Source organism: Crocodylus siamensis, chromosome 2 (genome assembly GCF_052110815.1).
Source record: "Crocodylus siamensis isolate JL-2025a chromosome 2, ASM5211081v1, whole genome shotgun sequence".
NCBI classification, from domain to species: domain Eukaryota; kingdom Metazoa; phylum Chordata; order Crocodylia; family Crocodylidae; genus Crocodylus; species Crocodylus siamensis.
This window is the reverse complement of record NC_143396.1, coordinates 18,591,428-18,607,962: the sequence shown is the minus strand read 5'-3', so window position 1 is coordinate 18,607,962 and position 16,535 is coordinate 18,591,428.

Here is a 16,535-nt window from a genome sequence, read left to right as displayed (position 1 = left end):
TTCAGGGAATTTGAAAGCTATATCCAAACCAGAACTTACTCCAAGTTTGGACTATTTAGACTCAATCTGTTGTTGGTTAGGGACATGAGTTTGAATCAGAGGTATGACTTAAAGGCTTTATTTTGGAATACTCAGGATTAGTCAGAGTTCCTGTGTCTTGCTAACTAGTCCTGGACTGTGATTTTCTTCATTTAGTAACCTACTTGTCAGGTCTCCAGTGGATCCTGGAATCTGGATGGAAGTTAGAGCTTTCCATCAGGGTTTTTGGACTATGTAAGAAACAGGCCTTCTTTGCTTCCAGGACAATGTACAGCAGGACACACTCTGCAGGCCTAAAGTTTATTTCCCACAATAGAGACACACAATAGGGCACATCTACATGTTCATTAATACACTTTTGCTACTGCGTATTGACTTTAGTACTTCTAATATGAGGTACTCCGTAAAGACTCATTAGGCTGCCCTAATGCACAGTAGCAAAAGTGAAAGCCTTTTTAGTGATGCTTAATGCGCAGTAGACTAATTCTACTGCTCATTAGCATATGTAGCCTATCCACCAATCAGAAGCAAGTCAGAATAAGCCAGGCCACTCCCTTTCTGCAAAGGGAGGGGAGCAAGGAGCAGTCCAGACCTGGTTTGAGACTGCGCCCTGCCAGGTCCAGAGAACTTCAGGGGTGGAGCCCCTGAAGTGTATAAAAGGAACAGCGTGCCTGGCACAGGGACAGATGCAATGGGGGAGCTGAAGAAGGAAGATTAGACTGAGAAAAGCTGGGAACAAACTGCCCCAGTGAGAAATAGCCCTGAGCTCCTGAAGATCCCCAGGAGGGTGTGAGACCCTTGGGCTCATCACAGTGCAGGGACTAACTGCACGGAGCAGCCCTGGGTGGGTGTGAGACCATTGGGCTCGCTACAGTGTTTAGTCTGATGCATGGAGTCTAGGCCCTAGGAGCACAGCAAGGCAGGTGAAGCTTGCAGATCCTGGCAAGTGGCTGGCAACCACTGTGCACAGGATGTGGGCAAGATCCAGGAGTGGTGAGCAGTGAAAGGCTGCTTGGTTAGCCACCCGGTGTGAGACTAGAAAGCTGGAGCCTGCATAGGGTCCTGGCAAGCTGCAAGTGACCTGGTGCTGATCAGGGCATGGAGAATGAGGAAGGCCACTCCAGGGTGAGGTGGGTGGTTGGGAGCCCAGCAACCCTGCTGGGTGAAGCAGCTAGCCCTTGGTGCTCAGAGCAGGGCATAGAGCAGCTCAAGCAAACCTGCAGAGGGCTGTGAGGACTGAAGCAGGCTACATTGCAAGGCTTGGGTGCCTAGGCCAGGGGCACCAGGCTACAAAGGGAGTCTGGTGGCAGCGTGGGAGAAGAGACCCCAGCAGGAAGCATCACACTGGGACAAGCTGGGCCACCAGAAGGGCTGTGAGTAATTGGAGCACTCTAGCCCTGAAAAGGAGGGGAGGTATTAGGAGTGGCCTCACTAGAGCTGGGTGAAAGACCCCTTCCAGTGGCTGGGTCTTGAGACCCATTGGTGATGTGTAGCGGGTGCATGCAGGTGCATGTGCACCCCCTGTGACTGGCCATGCACCTCCTGGAAGCACCAGCTGCAAAACCAGAAGTGACATCAGAAGTGCACTTTTGGTTTTGCCCGTTTTACCACTGGCTTGGTGATTGGATGCTGGGGGATCCCCCCCCCACTGGCAATCTGGTGCCCCCCCAGACGTGGGAGGCACCTGTCGTCTATGCCCCTGTTGGGAGCGGCCTGTTCTCCAGGCTTGGGGAACAAATTCATAATTAAACTCCTATGTGGTTGAGGTTCTGAGTTTATGTTGCACTTCATATTTTATAATAAATTTTATAAATAATATTCTTATTATTTTAGTGTTGTTAACTATGATGTTGATGGGTTTGAGAGCTTGAAGAAATCTTTGGGTCAGTTGTGTACGTATTTTTAAGTACTGGGTTTTACCCACTGGGGTGAATATTGGAGATCATGAACGTTATTTTGTAATATCAGGTATTCAAATAGTTCTGGCATGTAAATGTTTTAATTATATTTGTAATAATAAAATGGTATATAGTTAAGTGTACACTTGTGGGGCTGTCTCTATAGGGAAATGGAGGGATCCACATGCAGGGCGGTGACGTCCCTCCCTCAGCACCCTAGCGTGTCATAGCTTTGTCTCCATTTGGCTGGGAGGGCATACCCTCAGTGTACCTGGGTTACACATATTTGCACTGTTTTTGATGTAATGCCCTAACGTGGAATAGAATAGGCTACTGAGCATTAAAGTGCACATGTACCTGCGCCCACTGAGCTTTTATGGAAGTAGCTACAAGTTTTACAAGTTGTTTTTAGAAAGGCAAACCGAATACATTGGGATTGCAGAGGGTGTGAGCCAGGCCAGAGTTTTTTACTTTTCTGTTCAGAAAAGCCAGGTACTTGAGACATGTAATAAAAGCAGAGGGAAATGCTAAATAAATCAGCAGTTAGAGCTCAGTGCTGCCACCCAACTGCATGTGAAGTTCTCACTACAGTTGGTGGGAGTGCCAGCATGTAGATCCTTTGCAGTTACAGGCCTTCAGCTCATAGTTCTCCTACATCCTGGCCTCTATGTCAGCATTTCCGTCAAACTGTGCTGCTCAGCTACTTCATTGTTACTTCTGTGTTATTGCCTTCTTATTTTTCTCCCTTTTGGTTAAACTATCAACACAGACATTCTGCACCACTGCTGCACTCGCCGGCTGCATGGAAAGATGGTATGTTGGGCTTGATGGTGTTTGAATTGTAAAAGAGAACCTTGATTTATGCCCAGGACAATGGGCACCGATACATGTACTCTGGGGTGGGGGAAGGGTATTTTAATTAGAGCTGCTCTAATTAAAACACCCGCAGTCTTGTGTATTCAGCATCATGCATTTTAAAATGATGACGGGGCACTTTAACTAAAGCTCATTCAATGAACTTTACTTAAAGCTTTCCTCCCCTCCCCCCGCCACCATTTTGAAATGCAAGATACTGAATACAAGAGACACTGCACCATGCTGGAGCGTTCTCATTAGACTGCTACAGCGGCTCGGGTCTGCTCCGACGCGTTCTAATCAGAACACGTCAGAACATGTGTACAAGTGCCACCAAAAGTGCCACCATACAAAAGTGAGTCAGCTCAGCCATAGGCTTTCCACTTGCTGCCATTTTGAAGACCCAGACACATCCCTGTCCAGCTCAGCACATAATATGTTCTATCATTACAGCATTTAAGATGATTTTGGCAACATACATACAAGATTTTCCTATGCACAGAGGATATCAGCAGGGAAAATACATGTGATACCAGCTCGCAAAGCACGGTTGAATGGCTGTGGCAGAAGTGTGACTCAGAGGATTAGAGCACTACCCTGACTGCTGTCACCTTACTGTGTGACCATGGGCAGTGTCTCTCATTTCTTGATGCCTTAATTTCCCATGCAGTATGGTGGCTATGTGTAGATGAAACGAGGTGTGTGTGCATGACACTTTAAGGCCAGATAAATGCTTTTGCACTGTTTTAATGGTGTCAGTGTTTGCATGCCTTGGAGACATACTGAGAATTAATTCCAGCCACAGTAGGAAATTTGGTGGTGTAATGAGCCTTAAATCACTTGGGGTGCAGCAAACTAAAACTCCTTTGAGGAATTTTAGTTTGCTGCCCCTACAGCTGCAGAGTGAAGCACCAGGCTCTGTGCAGGTCCATGGCTCTGCAGGAAGCCCATGCAGGTAGCCTGGCAGCAGCCTGGGAAAGCAGCTCTGCCCAAGAAAAGCAGCGAGTCTGATCTGCCCCACCCAAGCCTGCCTGCCTGCCTGAGCTACACAGGGGCCCAGTGCTTCCCTCCATGGCTGCGGTGCCCCCCAGGGACCGCCCGAGCTGGGTGCCCATGGGCAGGTACTGCTGGGGGGGCCACCGCTGCCGTGGAGGGAAGCACAAGGTCCCCCCCCACAGCCCCAGGGACCGCTCTGCCCACCAGCAACTTGCCCTCCCATCCCCGCTGGAGAGGCAGGTAAGTCAGCAGGGTGCATGCGTGACACAGAGGTTTAATCAGCTCTAAATTGAAGTGGTGTTTTTTAAAACTCACCGCTTCAATTTAGGGCTCCCGTTTTGGCTATACACACCCATTGATTCTAGAAATTAACCCATCTGTGTGCAGCACCTAGAATTCTCTATGTATTGTTCACTGGCCTTTCATTCTGAAGAAATGCTGTTGGTTTTATGATTAAAAAAATTCTAAGTACTCCCATTATGCAGTGGTGATACCAGAGACAAGGCAAGTCAGTCATAAACTCTTATTGTGAGAGTGATGTAAGTCAGAAAAGTCATAGAAAAGTAGGGATGGAAGGTCCCTTGGGAGGTCATCTAGTCCAACGTCTGATCAACACAGGATCCTCCATATATAAACCATCCTAGACAAGTGTCTATCTAATGTGCTCTTAAAAACTTTGAGAATGTCCCTTGCATACAACTACCAGGCATAATGAGCAAAATATCAAACACCCTTTAACTTTCCACAGAGTAAAATAGGGGGATGAGGGCACTGTTACTGTCCTGCCACTGTGAGGACAGGACATTGGTGCTGGTCTCAGGCCTGGCACTTAGCCTGGGAAGTATTTTCATCAGACTTAGAAAATGCTGGTTTAAAGCCATTTAAATATTTCAAATGGTGTCATCTCCTGATCATACTGGATTCTTTATCTTTTCTTTCCCTAGTCCTGACCACAGGTGGGCTGGTAATAATGCAGGGCTGCAGCTGCAGTGTATATAGGGTAACCACCCATCACTAACTGGGCAGGACAGTCCCAGAATGGGAACCTCAAGTCATGAGCGATACGTGCCCCTGGCGGGTGGTGAGTGGGGAGCTCCTGCATATGCCACCAACACTGTCGGTGGTGCGGGGAGGAGTGGCAAGCACCAACCAGGGGTCAGCGACCACATGCAGGTGCCACCAGCAGCGTTGGTGGTGGCCAGGAGAGATCATGGACCACCTGCAGATGCTGCCGGCTGTGTTGGCAGAGGGGTGGCGAGTGGCAAACACCTGTATGCACCACCTGCAGTGTCGGCAGTGTCTTTTTGCACAGGGTACACCGCCACATGCAGGGGGTGCACGTGCACCCACATGCACCCCCTATGCATTGCCCCTGTCTCAAATCCCAGTCCTGCACTGCATGACTTCAGGTTAGCATTTGTCCTGGATTCACAGTGTCATGCAGGGATCTGTGGGAAACAGCAGGTTTCACCTTGCAGGCTGGCAGTATTCCAGCCTGCAAGGGGCTGCTGGAGGCTGCCAGGAGTGGGACACGGGGCGTCACGTGTATGTGTGCACCTGCACGCATGCACGTGACCAGGAATTCAGCCCAATAGCAGCCAGGGTGGCAGTGGTGTGGAGTTGTGCCCCTTCATGCTGCTGGGTGGGCAGGGGTGCACAGCCAGCACTGGGTTCCTGGGGAGAGGGCAGCAGGGCAGGGATCCCTGAGCCCACAGCAGGCAGACTGCATCCACCCCCGCTCTGGCCATGCCACCGGCAGAGACATGGAGAAGATTGTGGGAAGCCGGGCATGTGTCCTACCTTTACATTTTAAAAACGTGGTCACCCTAAATGTATAGCCAAGGGAAGGAAGAACAAACAGCTCATCTGACCAGTTCACTTGGTGTGCAGGAGGGTCAGCTGGTGGGCACCTGGCAGGTGATTCACCTCTTGCCCTAGCTCAAGCACAAAATAGAAATCTGCACTATACAGCCCCCTTGTGAGGGATTTGGAAGGTCCCTGTGAGAATTGTCAGAACCCAGGAACACACAGAAAATGCATGAATAATAAGAGGGCCCCATGGCTCGGTTCCCAAGCAGGTTGAGGGCTGCTGTGCCCTTAGGGTGTAGCGAACCCACAGAATGAAGCTGACATGCAACTTGTGCAGTGCCCTGGTGCCCAGGGGTGATAGTCACTATGTGTAATGACCTCAGCTCCTGCCATAAGGCATTGCAGCAGACTCCAGCTGAGTAGTCTGGTTGAAGGAATTTACATATGCTATTTCCAAGTTTTTGCAAGCCAGCAGATCTTCAAAGTCCTGAACCATGCAGCTTGTGCAGCTTGCACTTCTTTGCTCATGCATGACAATATGATGTAAGTAAACAAAAAAAGGACCATAACGCGTGCATGGGGAAGAGGGGAACATATTGCATGGGCCACCATAACTTTCTTGCTTTCGGGTGCTTAACTAGGTAACACCAGTGGCATCTCAATGTAGCTTTTGGCATGCTCCTTGTGAAATGTGTTTTCATTGCAAAATGCTTTGTTCAGGCAGTTGTAAGTAAGACGCACTTAGGATATTTCGCATAAAAACAGGAAAGTACTTTAATCTTAGGGTCATGAGAATGACACTTGACCTAGGAGAGCTCCATTTCTATTTGTTTTGCTTCAGATGTACTTTTGTTTTCTGTTTTATACTAACAGAAGCTGAAGTCAGATGCAGCCACTGGATTTCTGTACGGTTCTGTTTATCCAGTTTCACAGCAGGGCTAAGTCTAGACAGCCTTTGAGAGAGGCTTACAAAGAGAGAGCCAGTTGTGAGCTTGTAGTAGGACCATAGACCGTCCTATGCTCCCAATCCGTCCATTTCTTTCTTCATTAGTCTGGACACATATCCAATGAGCCATTAAAAAGACAGTGCTCCTTGGTTCATTGTTCCCTCTTGCTAAGATGATGAATATTCATGTCCATTTGTGTTAAAGAATTTGAATAGTTGAAATCATTCTGAATGAAAGTTTCAAATTAAACATTTCTCTAAATGCCAGGTAATAAACAGAACAGGCAGATAGCAGTTATTTTTAAATAAGCATTTCTGTTGTATTATCCTCAAGCATCACTTGGATTCTTTGTGCAGGTACAACTGTGAGGATGATTCTCGTGACCTTGAATCTTACTTATCATTATCATGATGCAAGTGTTTTGAGATTCAGCCATTGGAAACTTGTCACACATATGAGTAATTCATGAACGATGAATGGCCTTGGCAGCTGGGGGGGGCACAGCAGGAGCGGGAGTGTGGTGGTGGTGGTGGGAGCGCAGTGGCGGTAAGCGGAAGCTCCCGCAGACGCCACTGGGGGGGTGGTGAGCACCAACCGGGGTTGGTGACCACCCACAGATGCTGTCGGCAGTGTTGGCAATGGCCAGTGGGGATCGCTGACAGCCTGCTGATGCCGCCAATGATGTCGGCAGCAGCGTAGCTGGCAAGTGGCGGCTGCCTGCAGGTGCTGCTGGCACTCTTGGTGGCGCATTTTTGTAGGGGTGCACCGCCACGCTCAGGGGGTGCACATGCACCTGCATGCACCCCCTATGCATTGCCCCGGAGCAATTTATAAGTATTACCACTGTTTTTATGAAATGCTATTGATTATCCTGAAAGAGAGATTACCAGTAATCAAAACATCTGCCAAATCACAGAGTGAAGAAGATAATTGTAACTGTACTACTAAACAGTTGGCAGATTACGGATGCTTTTGATGCAGATGTCCATGCCTAGGCCAAACTTTCCAACAGTCTCCACTGACTTTGGACATCTTCGCTTTTAATTTGAGTACTCGAAATATTTTAGCACTAAGAGAATCTTAGTGGGTGAATCTACATGTGCACTTTACCGTGGAGCTAACTAATTAGTTTTGCAGTAAAGCATCACTGTCTACACGTGCACTGGTATTAGGGCACTGTACATTAATTAGCTCTGCCTTAAGACAGTACTATCAGGGACAGTACTATCTCACGGCAGTCATTTACTGCACTGAAACACATGTGGAGACGGTGACCAGGGATGGCTGGGGGAGAAGGGTGCTAAAGTATGGGACCTGCCTGCTGCATGGCTTCGCACTTTAGCACTCTTGTGCCCCAGCCAGCCCGTCTGCCACATGATGCTGCCACCCAGAACCTGGAGCTGACCCCCCAAAGCTTGCTGTCAGCCCCCAGGGCTGCTCCCCCCCAGCTCAAACTGCTGTGGGGCCAGGTGCATGTGCAGACTGTGCCAGAGTTTATCGTGTCACTTTAATAGCACATGTAGATGCACCCAGTGAGGGGCAGTTTACTCTATTTTGAAGAAAAACAAGCTAAACTTATTTGTATTCACATGAGTGGGGAGGGGTACTGTGGAGTAGTGATTGCACTATATATTCACAACTTAGCTTACGGCACACTTGTTTTCCCCGGTAGGCGTGCCCACATAGTCTGATCTTGCAGCAGCTCTACATGACTTGTCCAAACCCACACAGCAGGTCAGGAACAAAACCTGTTTGCTTGAGCTCCTTTCCCCTATTTCCAAATGTGAGGCCTTGCAGGTTATATAATAAAGCATTGCTGCAGGTGATATAATTTTGGTGATTCCTATAGTGACCTGCCACCATAGTCTATATATTCAGAATAAGGTGGTTTGTTTATGTAAGCTTTCATTTTCAAACGTGAGAAAAAATGGTTCAAACTGTTTCTGCATTATCAAAAACTTCTAAGATTTCTCCAGAGTTGTGGGAAAGCCACGGTCAAACTTTCAGATGTCAGCTCCTTGCAACAGCAAGGATCATGTTTCCCGTCAGGTTTTGTCAAGTACCAAGAGCACTGATAGAGCTCAGCAATCAGTCGTCAGTCTCCGCTACACAGGAAGCAGCTTCTGATGTACTTTTTTTTACAGCAGCTACTTTTAAAATGCCAGTATGATTCTTTGCCTGTTTGTTTGCCAGCAGTGTTGCCACATGTCCTTAGAAGGAACTTTGAGATATTTTTCTACTGATCCCTGCTGTGATGGAGATAGGTTGAGTACACTGACCACCAGGAGGCATAATCTGGAAAGTATATGTCTCCAGGGACCTAGGATATTAGAAATCTTTTCTTGTCAGGATCCATCAGATTGCAGCTGTAGGAATAGTCTAGTTTTCCTGTGAATTTGTGCTGGTTATTTTTTTTGGCCAGTGTGACCTGCTGAGGTAGCTGTGGTCCTGAGGGGGTGGGGGGCTTTGCTGGGCATATTGGGTTGAGTGAGCCACCGGCCCCTCACCCCTTTTACTCTAGCTTCAGAGGCTCGGCCAGAGATCCATTGATGCAGACCCTGGCCTCCCCAGGCAGCTGACCTGGGGTATGTCACTGGAACTAAAGACTTTCCCTTGCACCCTGGGCTTCCTGGCCCGGGTCAACAATTGTTAAACTTAAATCAACAACAAAGGGTTAACAAAAAAGGTCATTCTTATCTGTGCCCGTGTTTCTGATCCTGCCATCCACTGTCCATGTGGTGGGTCTGGTGTGCCCCCCAGCAGCCCAGGTCTGGGCACGGGCTGGCTATAGGGTTCCTGCCAGGCGAGGGGAGGCTTCCCTGCCTGCTCCTTGTCAGCATTTCCAGGAAGCTTTTCCCAGGTGCTTTACCTCCCCACACCTGCAAGGGCAGGCCCTTCTGCCCTGGTTGGGCAGCTGAGACCCCAACTGCCTGTAGCTGGGGGCAGTTCCAGCCGGGGCTGTCTGCTGCAGCTGTGCTGGCCACACAGTCTGCCAGCCAGTCTGTGTGGCCGCAGCACAGCTACATCTGTTTTGCAGGGGGGAAGGAAGCCCTCCTAGCCCAGAGGCAGCTCGGATGCACTCCCAGGCCCCATTACACCAGGTTTTTTCAGGCAGATATTTTAGCTGAGCTTCCATTCTATTTTTCCTATGTAAATTGTTCTAGGTTCAGTACAATAAATGTTGTTTCTAGTTACTTCATTGTAATAGGTCCAAGGCCACCAGGCATGGACACCTACAAATTAAAATGCATCATTATTCTCGTCCCAATTGGTAAGTAGATCTTTGCTGTCATAATATGTATCGTTCTCATTTCATGTCTTACAATGGCCTTTACAATTGTCTCCACCTATGCTGCTTAGAACCTGGACTATCTTTGTATGTTCCAAGATGTACGTTATATTTAATGTTGCTTAATAATGCATTACAGAATTACATCAGCCAGTTCCCAGCCCTTGAGGATTTCCTGTGAACTGAGTAAATATAGCATGTATGCTGGAGTTTTGCTGATTTCCAAGCTTGACATCCTTAAGCACCTTTGGCTGAAAGTTAATATTAAAATTTTCCAGCACATCAAATACCTACATATGTGTCCTATTAGATATAACTATATGGAGAAATATGGAATGCACATAGTTGTGTGTGTGTGTGTGTGTGTGTGTGTGCGTGAGTGTTTCTACTAGTCATAAAAGATTATAACAGATCAGGAATCCCAGAGAATTAGGAACACAAGTGCCTGCCTAGAGTCCAGTCCCAGTTTTCACAGGCACCAGGTTTTCTAATCCTCCATGTACTTATCAAGCTCCATCTTGAAAGTAGCTAGGCTTTTCTGCCACCACTGCTCAGACTGGAAAACTCTTCCAGAACTTCTAGTGGTTAGAAACCCTCTTCCAAATATATTAACAGCCAGTTTACATCCATTTGTTCTTCTACCTTCTCAGCATTTCCTCCCCGAACTCACCTGCATTTATAGATAGCAATCATAACCCTTTGTTCTGCTAGACTAACCAAGCCAAGATCTTTTAGCCTCCTCTCATATTGTAAGATCCCTATTCCCTCAGTCATCCAATAAACCTTCTCTGCACTTGTTTTAATTTGAATTCATCTCTCTGGAACATGGGTGACCAGAATTGCACACAGCATTTCAGAAAAGACATCACTGTCCTTTGTATAATGACAACAATTTCTGGTGTCTTCTAACCTCACACTAGACTGAGAGACCTGAGGTTTATATCAAAGGAGGGAAAGATCCCTTTAAGGGCTGTTTATTTCTAGTTCTGCCCACTTGTATAAGCATATAAGAGGCAAGCTAGGGAAACCAAGTCTGTTTGTCCTAGGATGGAAAGGGCACAAGAGCTCCGGGGAGCAAAGGCTGGTCAGCATCCCATAGGGCAGGAGGGCATCCAGCAGGCCAGACGAGTAGTCAGGGAGATCTGTGAAGAAGACTTTTAAACACTTTCCTTGGTATTAATATGGGGCCTGGTCCATTGGAATCAACAGAAGGACTCTCAGGAGCCACTCTAATTAAAGCGCCTGCAGTGTCCCATGTATTCAGCATCCCACACTTCAAAATGGCAGCAGAGGCACTTTAACTAAAGCTCATCAAACAAGCCACCATTTTGAAGCATGGGGATGGTGAATACATGTGATGCTGAGGCTGCTGGAGTGTGCTAATTAGTGCATGTTGGAGCAGGCACCAGACATGTATATAGACGGTACTTAGGTGCCTATTTTACTATTGATATTGTTCTGAAATCACGTACATCCTTTATGAATCTAGTCCCTTAATGATCTCAGTGGGCTTTGGTTCAGGTGCCTAAAGCATTAGTAATGAGGGGTGTCTATACACATGCTCTGGGGTGGGGGGGAAGGGGCTGTTTTAATTAGATCGGCTTCTGGACGCTCGCTCTAATTAAGATGCCCTAGCGTCACGTGTATTAACGTTCTAATTAAAACTCTCCAATGTGCTGTAGCATCTCATGTATTCAGTGTCCTGCATTTCAAAATGGGGGCGGCGGTGCTTTGACTAAAGCTTGCTCAGTGAGTTTTAGCTTAAACACCCCCGCCACCATTTTGAAACATGGATGCTGAATACCCCAAAGTTGTCCTGCTTTCTAGTGTATTAGGCACTCAGTACTAACTAACCCACAATATTACAAACACAACTAATACTTATAAATGTGACTCTTGTTAATGCCATGTTGTGAAGCATCGGGCAGATTCATTCTGGTTGTATGGAACAGATCTCAGAATCACTTAGCAATTAGAATTGTGCTGCATCATACCAGGTTAAAGTAATTTCCAAATTCATATTTCATTGCAACCTCCCTCCGCGCCTCCCCCCACAAAAAACAACTACAAATGTTTTTATTAAACAAGGTATGTAAAATTAAAATTAGAGCTGTCCACCAGCCTTTGCTAATATATGTATCCTGGGGATAAAACAATGAGAAAAGGAGAACTTTAAAAGTGAAATGTACACTAATCACATGTCTACAAGAAAGCATTACAACATACCCAACACAAGCAAAATAGAAAAGCTCTGAAGCAGCATTCCTGGTGGTTTGGAGAGTTCCTCTCAAAAATAAATTCTCTAAGGTTAGTACAATCCCTACCCAAAGAAACACTCCCTTTGTATATCAGTCTGCTCTTGCTGTTTATATCAGTCTCTCACAATAAAATGTAAGGAGAAATTTGATACATCTCAGTCCATAAGGTTTGTCTAAATTGACTGAAATTCAAAGTTTGCTACATATATAAGAGATGAGCACATGCAATGGTTCTGTGTAGTATCATCTAGTGGAGCAGTGGCAATCATAAATTTGGTTAAAAACTGTAACACACTTAGCAGTTATAAAGTACTTTCCATTCATAGCTGTCAAACACTGTATGAAGCAGGTTAGCGTTCGGATTCCATTTTCAGATCTGGAAATCAAAGCACACCAGAGTCACATAACTTGCCCACAGTCAGTACCAGACCACTAGCAGAACAGGGAATAGAAGTATATTTTGCCTTTTAATCTGCCTACTAGATCAGTCCATTGTGTTAGGTATTTGAAACTGCAGTTTGGTGTAATGAGTCAAATTTACTGCTGGGTTAATTTCTCACTAGAATTGCATCAGGAATGAATATGACCCAATGCAGTTCTCTGGTGTTTCCCCATATTAGAAATACTATTGTGTTTTAATGCAAAAGAAATGAATACTCCTCCCTCCACCCACACCCAATAAAGCAAGAAAGGGCCAAAAGTGTGGTAATAGCACATTCTTCCTCTACTCTACAGGGAGGAAAATTGAGGATAGGGGCTGCTGGAAAGGAGCCCACTGATTTAGTCTAGACAGAGTGAAAGTGGGATTCAGGATGGTCCGGCGGTTCACAATCTCTGTTGAACACTGTTGAACTTTAAAGGGGATTGAAGTCCAATGCAGAATGAAAACTGCAAATGCCCATTTTGTGCCACTCCACTGTGTGTACATATGTGTGAGACAGGTGGCCTGTCTGGCTGTGTGTAAGTGAGGAAAACCCTTATGGATTGTAGGGGAAACTGGAAACAGAGGGCAGGTCTGGTAGGAGGCACCAGGACAGAAGCCCAGTTGGTATAACTTGGCATAGTGCTATGACAGATAATGCAACCATGCCAGGTCACACCAGCTGCAGGGCCAGCCCACTGCCGTTTAGTCAATTCTGGGAGCGAGGTTCTAATGGTGGTTCTGACTGTGACTTGCTGTGTGACTTTGGCCTTGTTACTTAATCCCAGTTTTCCAATGTAAATTGGGAGCAATAATATTTATCAACAATTCCTAAATGTTTTGCTTAGTGATTAGAATATAATAGCTCACCTCTACAGCAAGACAAGACAATAAAAGATCATCCTGCCTGCTCTCTGCTCCCAATGTTGGCTCCCCATGGCATACAGATTCATAGGCTGGGATTTGGTCCTCGTATACAAAGGTTTCTACATCCCCGGCCCACTTTACCCAGCAAACCTCTCCTTTCTGTGGGACCTGGACAGCCTTTGCATGTGCTAGGGTAACAACGGAAATGGGTGAGACTTGTGGGTATGATTTGACAGGTTTCTTAGCTCGTGGCCTGAGGCTGTGGAACTTGCTCACAGAATACATCAGAATGACCATGAGTCTTGCTGTCTTCAGAATAAAATGCAAAACTCCCTCAGTGTTCCCACAAAAAAGGCCTAGGGGAAGGGAGGGAGAGAAACTTGAGTTAACAAACTCATAAGCAGGGATTTGGATTTTTTGTTTCCCATGGAAAAACAGAAAAAAAATGCAGATTTGCCTCTTTAACTGAGAAAAACATGGATTTCTCATTTTAATGGAGAAACACATAGATTTTCCACTTCTGCAAAGAGCTCTCTGCAGGCTGGCAGAGTTGCATCCTGCAAGGGGCTGGGGCAAAACAGGAGGAGGGCAGTCAGGCAGGTGCATCATGTGCATGTACATGCCACCAGGCAGCCTGGAGAGCAGCTCCTGTAGGTAAGTCTGGGGGGGGGGGGGGGGGGGGTGGAATTGAGGCCCTCATAGGGAAGAAGGCAGAGAGGGAGGAAGTTGGGCAGGCCTGGGGCTGGGACTGCTGCCCAGCTGGGCCCAGGACCATGTGAGGCTATAGGGATCTAGCGGGGAGTGGGATGGGGCAATGGGCAGCTTGTCCAGGGGGTGGGGGAGAGCTGGCTCCCTCCTGCTGTGCACACTCCTGGGGGGGCAGAGCGGCACATGCCCCCCAGATCTGTGCATGTGTGGGGGAGGGCTGCCTACTGAAGGCTTGGGCTCTCTGCCCTGCTGCCCTCCTCCTGGGGCCTCCACAGCCCAGTGTGGCAAGGCAGATTGGGGCTGGGTGGGGCGCTCCTTGCCGCTGCAAGCCCGCGCTGCCCTGGCAAAGCACTCCCTGCCCACCCAGCAGCAGCGGGGATGGTGGTGTGGAGTTGTGCCCCTTGCTGGTGCCAGGCGGGCAGGGGACGCCTCGCCAGGGTGGCATGGGGCTTGCCTCATTGTATGAAAAATGTAACTTCTGTACACACCTAATTGAATGGTTTCTCTTTCTAACATTTCGACAGACTGAAAAATTATCCACGGGAAATAGAAGAAACGTTTGGGTCTGTGGCCATGTGGTGTAGTTGCCTGTGCTCAGATGTGGAAACCAGGAACACTTGAAATGAATTCTGCTCTCCTGCATGCTGCTAGCAGGCCTTGTAGAGGCTTTGAACCTCTGTAGCCCATTGCAGTTGTTATTTACACGTTTCTAGGTCTTGTATTTCCCATATTCTCATGGCTTATGAATTTGTCAACTCAAGTTTCTCTCTTTCCCTTCCCTTAGGCTTTTCTGGTTTTTTACTGTGGGAATGTTAAGGGGTAGCTAGGAGGGGACACGCATGGCAGGGAATCTCCCTTCCCCTTCCCCTGTCCCCGTTCCCTTGTGCAAGCAGCTTAACAGCAGCAAAGGCTGCTGTGCCCAGAGCTGGAGCGGGGGAGGGTGGGGAATGGAGCCCCCCCTGCCTTGCAGGCTTGGCTAGGCTTCCCCCAAGACCCCACCAAGAGCAGTTGGGAGAGGGGGGCTGCACAGTGGGGCAGCTCCATCCCTTGCCTCTCTTCCCCCCCTCCCCCCAGCTGCTGCTGATAGTAGCCAGCTGGTGGGGGGGAGGCAGGGCTGAGGAGAGGGGTGGTCTGGCAGCCTCCTAGGTGGCTGCTGGAACTCCCCAGTCTGCTGGCCTGGGCCAGTGCAGACAGGCTCTGAGCATAGCTGGCCTCTTTGTGTCAACGGCACTCTAACTCATGACACTGTGTTACATGAGTTACAATGCCTCCCTGACAGGCTGCCTGAACTTCACCCCTTTGTGTGTGGGGTTAATCACATGCCATCTGTGGAAGTGCAGGGGGAAGAAATCGAGAGAAGATATGTAAGAGTAGCAGAATACAGCCATGTAGTATACACAACCACCCAAAATAGGTGGTAAACATAATTTTCATAGATTTTTCTCATAGACATTAGGGCTGGAAGGGACCTCGGAAGATGCTGCAGGTTTTTCCTCCCAAGGTGGAGAACCTTGCATTTTTCAGTGTTAAACACCATCAGGTTCTCGTCCGCCCATTTGCTGAGCCTGTCCAGGTCAGCCTGGATCACCCGCCTATCTTCTGGTGTGGATGTTTTGCCCCAAAGTTTGATATCATCGCCAAACTTGGCCAGTCCGCTTCTAACTCCAATGTCCACATCGTTAATGAAGATGTTGAACAATATGGGTCCAGTGTATAAGCCCTTTGTCATTAGCTCATACCTGCCATGCACTGACTGGGGAGGTAAGATCTACAGCATTCAGAAGCATTGCAAGTGCATGGGGCAAATGCATAGGCATATATGGAAGCTGCTGTTGCTCTGCATCCAACATGCAGACATACAGAGAAATGACAGACAGTCCTTCTGCATACGATGTGCAGCCCAATGGCCGTGCATTTACATGAGTGCTTTCTTAGTCTATAGCAACTTGGATGGACATGTCAATTTAACATTAGGTATCTAAACCGTTTACGGTGAGGTCCTGTAGCCTAGTGAGTAGACCACTGGGCTGGGACTCAGGAGACCTGGTTTTATTGTCCACCTCTGACCTTAGCTTGCTGAATGACCTCTTTTGTGAAGCAGTTTAGCATGTTAATATAAAAAGTTCTAGATACAGAAGAGTATGATTATTATTTATGTCTGTAGCGGAATTAAAAAAGCAGCAACTACCCATGGTCTTTCGTCCAACCCAATCCACCTTCTGCCCTGTTGGGTGCATGAGACACAAGTCAGTCATTCCCACGCAATCCTATTTTGGGCCAGTTCCTCTCATTTGAGTTGTTGATTTGTAAAGCTACTTGAGTCATAACTGTGTTGCGAAATGGGCTTCTGGGTTGATGTCTCTTTTGCTTTGGACATCACCTGGCCTAAGTAACTTTGCTGGGAAGCTGGACTTACCAGCCTGAACCCCGCAGCATCCTACTGCAGCT